Raw genomic sequence first — 6,932 nt, 5'->3', positions numbered from 1 at the left:
GATTGAATGTATATGTGCTGCTGTTGTGGAAATGTCTGAGCTGAAACATGAGTCAAGTACAAACCACTGGAAGAAACTGTTTGGCTGCACAACACTTGAATGGTTTAGGTGAAGTGTGGCATTAATGAAATTTTCCTGAATATTAAAGACTGATGTTCATATATCCTATAGTAATTCACTATGTTGAATTTATTTTCTCAGTGAATTGGTAAGTCAGTTTTAATGCAAATAGATCAGTGCTGTTAGCATTGCTTTTCATTCTGCAGTAAAATGCTGGTTCTTATTTCTGCTGGTGTTTTAGGTATGGGCTTTTTGGTTGTGTTTTTCCTTTTTCAAAGTAAAAATTCAAGTGTCTTTTTAAATGCTTAATTGCATCCATGAATATAGCCAGTGTAGGAGTTTGGTTCAGGAACTGATTTATCTGGGCTATTAAAGTCATATGACAATGTGCTGAGGGCCAGATATGGAGGTGGTGTGCAGCCTGGCACATACAAAGTTTCTTTATGTTCTTACATTGTATTAGCTGCCCACCAACTTCTTTACGCCTACTCAGTTGGCAGGTAAGGGATGCTGGGGCGGTGTAATTTACGTGGTAAGCTCATCTTACCATATAAGCATTAAGAACATATAATTGAGATGCACCTCACCTTGTTTGAACTTGCTTCTTTTTTTCTGTCCTACTCTGTATTTGCACTGTGTTCGATACTATAGGACATAGACCTTATTGGCATGACTGGGCATTTACAGAAATATAAATTTTGTTCTTTAACTGGTAGCATAAATATTGTGGAAAGCAGAGTTTGGATTTAACAAAAGCTCTCATCTGCCTGGGATAGATGTACAAGGAGAGTTCAAGGGAAGAAGGCAAGCTGGGATTGGCTCTAGAAATGATGTGGAAAAGCAGACTGTGGAAGGAACAAGTACAGTTGGGATTTAGAGGACATGTCAGCCTGTATGATGAACACCTGTATTCATCTATGTAACTCCAGTGGTAACCAACAATAGGGCATGAGTTCACGGAATGAAGCTGAGCCAGGGGAAGTTCAGATCGGACATTAACAGAAGGTTCTTCACTGAGAGGATGGTCAGTCACCATAACAGGCTCCCCAGGAAAGTCATCATGGCCCCAAGCCTGTCAGAGCTCAAGGAATGTCTTGTTATAAGGTTTAGTTTTAGTTGGACCTGTGATGAGCAGAAAGTTGGACTTGGTCATCATTATGGGTCAGTTCCATCTTGAGACATTCCATGATTCTAACTGTAGGAATTTTTGTCATTAGCTGAACTAATTTTTAGTAAGTGTAAGACTGTAATGAACTTGCCATTGATAAAATGTCTTGGTCCCTGATTTGCAAACTTACAAGTGGTCTAGGGTTGATCTGTTTAAAATTATTATAGTGCAAAAGAACAACAGACCGAGGAAATTGATCAATAATGTGACTTTTTGTTAACTGCATTGGACAGAATGAGGAATTTACTGCAGAAAAGAAAGAGTTGCATCAAGTTTTCTGAGAGATTACAGGCAAATTTTGAGTATTGACCTTGCTTGGAAAAAGGCTATTTAAAAGAGGTGGGCCCGATTCTCAGTAGCAAATGTACAGGGCTTTACTTCTAACTTTTTAAGTAATCATGCTGCTGTCTAGTTCTCAAGAAAAAGCCTTAGGGAACAAAATAGAATAGTTCAATTTGAAGGGACCTCCAACTATTATCTAGTTCAACTGCCTGACCACTTCAAGACTGACATTGCCTCCTTTTCCTCTTGCCAATGTACAGTGAAAAATCAATGGGCTGGTTTTGTGTGCACAGAAGTATCTGGAGGCATGTCTGTGTACAAGAGGAGAAAATGCAGCTGCTGCCATTTTGTTCTCATGAGCTGAGATCTTTGGATCTCTGCTATAAGAGTTCCTGACTGTAGCTTATTGCAAGTGTGCTTTTGCTAAAATACAGTGACTGCCTAAGTAGAACAGGAAGATGCTACAGACCAGGACACCCTGGTCTCAAATACAGTAACAAGCTGTTGTAAAAAGTCACATAAGATGAGTGGTTATTTTTCCTCTAAAACTCTCTGAAAACTCACCCGAAATTTCATGGGTAATTTATTTTATATCAGACAAATGTCTTGAATCCATGGCACTAAATCCTACATAGCTTGAAGAACTTAAGACAGTCACTGTGTTTGTATACACATAAATATATATTTATCTAAAAGACTTTGAAAACACAAGATGGTGAAAAAGCATATGTGCTGTTTAATATCACTGTCAATGGGTTTGCCAAATCAGCTGTGGACTAAGGCTTAGTACAGCATACATAACTCAGTCAAATACTCTTTCAGTGAGATCTAACCACTAGCAACAAATAAGTAAGAGATCTCAACTTTTTCTTAAATTCTGAGTGCGTTCTCGTTGTGGCTCAGAAATGCTATTGCCCAGTTTAGTATTCCTGCTAAACCCACACTGATGCTTGCTCCTCCACCAATGAAGAGCTCAAAAGGCAAAGATCACAGGCAAAGATCTGAGATCACAGAACAATTTGCTGAAAACAGCAATGAGATAAAAAAAGCCGTGGTAACAGCAGCAATATTAATAACAAAAGGTATAAGACAAAGGAACAATTTACATGTTAAATAAAACAGTACTGGACTCTTTCACCTGCCACCCTTTCTTCCATCAGAAGGAACCCCCTTCTTAGAAGCCAGAGAAAGCCTTTCCCCAGCCTTGCAATGAATTGAGGTGGTATTGAATAACATTAAGGCCGTGGCCAAAACTAGACAATTTCTTTAATCAAACCTTTCTGCTTAATAATTAGCTAATACGGAGTGGCACTCCAACCCCACCACTACCCCCTGCCCTCAACCCTGCAAACTTGAACCTCATTCTCCCAAACCAGGCAAAGGCTGCTTTGTTTTTGCTTTTGAAAGACTTCAGTGCATGGACAATAATTAACTTGTCACTTCAATCCATAATAGGAAAAGAAGGGTATTTAGTTTTTTCTGTATTATTGCCAGGTTGTGGTGGTCAAAAAGGACAGATTAAGCTATACCACATACTCTTTCTAACGAGTGAGAAACACTCAGTGTTTCATTTTGAGTGAAGGGAAGCTTTAGTCTTTTCTGCACAATGGAAATGAAAGCTGTCCAGTATATGACAGTATCACTAACCTGGAAACTGTGCAAATTGACTGGAGATAGGCTTAGCAATGATTCTTCTGTTACCTATTGTGCTCTGATTTTCCTCATCTACTGCTCTGCCAGTCACCCTGCCTCCTTTGTGGAGCTCAAGAGGGGAGAAATGGAAGTCCTTCACACTAAGTAGCTTCGCCCTGACTTTAAATTAAGTTAATTCTGATAAATTAGAAAAAAAATTACTTAATTTAAGAGCTTTTCCTGCTCCTCATTGTGTCTTCAGAAGTTTCTGATATTCTCTTACAATATGAGCAAGGCAGCCCCTTTGTGTCAAGGCCTCTGAGCTGTACTGCTATCACAAGCCTGTGTGGTTTGCTCTGAGGAGCTCTCTGCTGCTGTCTTCCACAGAAGCACTGCAGAACGTGCACATCCCTGATCATCCTGAAGGAAGAGGAGTTGGTGTGATCTCTTCAGAAAAGTCTTTCCCTGAAGACTCTACTTGTATAGAGGCCGGCTGCCTGCTGTTCTGTAGGAAGTGACAGAGAGTTTGCAGAGTGATGTGTTGATTTGGCACTGCCTGTTTTATGGCAGCAGGGAGGGCCACGGAGGTGGCTTCTGTGACAAGCTGCTGGAAGCTTCCACCACATCTGACAGAACCAATCTCTGATGGCTCTGAAGATGCCCATGCTGCCGGCCCAGTCAGAGGTTGGTAACACCGCTGCGATGACACATTTTAGAAGAAAATCAGAACAGCAGAAGTGCAGTTTTCCCAGGGGTGCCGAGGTTCTGTGGCCATCCTGGGGTGGCCCGGGGTGAGCCTGGGCAGCCGTGCCACGGGCAGAAGGGCAGGGCCGGCGGCGGCTTCTCCTCCCGGCTCCCTGCACGAGGAGAGGCGTCAAACAGCGCCCGCGCCGCGGCGGCCGCCACTGCCCGCACCATGGCGGCTGGGCCGCCCGGCCGGCCGCGGAAACGTGGGAGCGACTCCCGACACGGAACCCAGACCAGATCAACTTCTTGGTGATGTGAGGTCCTGCCAGCATTCTTCAACTGGGGGAACTTGTTGGCAGTGGTACCTACGAGCAGCAGTTTTCTTCAGAGGAGAGCAGGAAGTGAGGACGTGTGAGGGAAAACAACATGGCAGCACCGAGGGCAGTGGGGAAAAAGGAAGGGGAGGAGGCGCTTCAGGCACCAGAGCTGAGATTCCTCTGCAGGCCATGGTGAGGAGCTTGGTGAAACAAACTGTGCCCTGGTCATGCATGAAGTCCACGGGGGATGCAGAGATCCACTCACAGCCTGTGGGAAAAATGCTCAAAGCAGAGAGGGTGGATGCCAGAGAAAGCTGTGATCTAGTGGGAGATGTGAATGGACAGAGAGGGTTCCTGATCCCAGAGATGGAGAGAGAGAGAGAGGGCCCCTGATCCCAGAGATGGAGAGAGAGGGTCCCTGATCCCAGATATGGAGAGAGAGGGTCCCTGATCCCAGAGATGGAGAGAGAGGGCTCTGCTCCCAAACTAGAGCAGCTGATCCTTCAAGGACTGCACCCCAGGATGAGTGACTCACTCCACAACAGTTTTGGGAAGGCTGTTTGCCCATGGCAGGGACCCCCCGGCATAGCAGAGAAAGACTCCCCTCCCTAAGCAAACAGAACAAGATCTCGAGTAATGAACTGGCCCAAACCTCCATGCCCTGTCTCCCTGCACTGTCGGTGGGAAAGAGGGAAGGGCTGGGGAGGGAAAAAGGTGTTTTAAAGGCTTTTTTTTACTTTTCATTCTCCTCCTCTGACTATGTTAATAATAAATCTACCTTATACCTTTAAATTTGAGCCTGTTTTGCCCTTGAAGTATTTTTCTCTCAGTTCTTAACTCATAAACCCTTTATTATTTTTTTTTTTTTTCCTTTCCTCTGCCCAGCTATAGCAGAAGCAAGTGAGCGAATGACTTCTGTGGGTGTCTGGCATCTGGCCAGTATCAAACCATGACAAGTGTATGCACAGGTCCCTCTGCAGACACAAAAATTTGGTAACTCATCAGGCCTCTTCTTTCTTGACTTATTGAGCATAGATTCATCTTTGCTCCAGCATTCATATGGCTTTTGGGTGTTCTGAAGCAGCAGCCCCCAAGCACCAAACAACTTCCATGGTGAGTCTGTTTGCTACAGACTTCGTATTTCTCCCCTCAAAACTTCAAGTCATGTTTGGAAAAGAAGCTTCCAATTCTGGATGGATCACAGAATGACATCGTGGATCCACTGAACCGAACTGAAAGATGTTTTAAATTAATTTTAAGACAAAAGGAGAAAAAGAAACACCCAACACCGCAGAACTGAAGCCCTGCTCTTCAACAGGGAGAACAACATACTCTCTGTTGGTGTCTTGCACAGAATTTCACTCGACTGGAGCTAATGTCTGCTTCAGAGGAAAGGATTATGGGGATAGTAAGAGAGGTTTCCAAGAAACAGAGGAATGGTCTGATCTGAGCAAGGCAAATAATGAGGCCTGCTGGCAAATGAAACAGTGAGCCTAACATCAAGCTGTAAATGAGCAGAGATGAATATGCTGTCAGAAGCTGCTTTGTGGAAGGACTTAACAAAAGTGTTAGTGAATGCAAAGCATCTTGCACCCAGAGAAGTTAGGAGGGAACAGCACAGATTCATAGCAGTAGGTATTCACCACCAAAACCTGCTCTTTTGAACGTTGTTGGGTTAAACTGGTACAAAGTAAATGAGTAACTTTACATTTCAACAGCAATTTATGTGCAAGCTCACAGAGGAGAGGAGATTTGTGGTTTCTGTTTTGTCTAAAACCCAAAGGATGCTAATAAATGAATGCACAGCAGGAATTGCTTTTGTTCTCTCCTTTGTTGTTATCCTGGGAAGGACTAGAGTTACTTGTCCCACTGTCCCCAAATGGACGAACTGTGCTAAATGGTGTAAGAGTTAATCTGTTTAAGTTTTGAGCAGACAATTTTATTTAATTGACCATGGAATAAACATGAGTTTAATATCTCAAATACATTTATGAGGAAAAATCATGGCCATGACTCTTGCCAGCATTAGTGATATAACCCACTCTCCCTGCCCAGGTGGAACAAAAAGTCATCCTTGCTGACAAGGGATAGGACTCTTAAGTGCTGTTTTGATCTTCCCAGTGTTTGCAGAGCTCTAGCATGGGTTGTTTTGAATGAGAATGTGATTGTTTTCTTCCAGAGCAACTGCAGTGATTTTAATCAGTTCATTATGAATGTGGCTTCTAAAACCAGTTTGTTCTCTCAATAGGCAGCAAGTGGAGTAGTGAATATTGTGGATATTGTGATGAGACTTGGGTGCAGACACAGCATCCTGGTGTGGCCACAGCCATGTGGATCAGCACTGAGAAGTGGCATGTGGCAAGGCTGGGTTGGTGGAGACCCAGAAGCTTCATATCTGGGGAAGCAAAAGGAAAAGCTGAGCACAGACAGGTGAGGGGTATCCCAGTACCAAATTAGCTTCAATCTGCCAAGGGCACTGGGGATAAAATGTATGTGAAATGGGGAACCTGTTTTATCCTCAATAGAAGCCTGCAGTGGTGTCTGGCATAGAACACATGCTGTTTGTGACAAATAGGTGTATTTTTGACATTATTCCATTACTCAGATATGACATCTATGGCATTGGATTGACTCTCTCATCTCTGTTTAGTTTATCTTGCATGAGCATTTTGACAGGGGAGGAGATGAAAAGATGTATGGTATCAAATTGCTGACAACAGTGCAACAATGCCAGAGCATGATAAATTTCTTGCTCAGTTTTACCTAATCTGGCACAATCATACCCT

This window comes from Cyanistes caeruleus, chromosome 22 (assembly GCF_971803275.1).
Source record: "Cyanistes caeruleus chromosome 22, bCyaCae1.hap1.1, whole genome shotgun sequence".
Lineage (NCBI taxonomy): Eukaryota > Metazoa > Chordata > Aves > Passeriformes > Paridae > Cyanistes > Cyanistes caeruleus.
Note: the sequence above shows the minus strand (reverse complement) of the source record.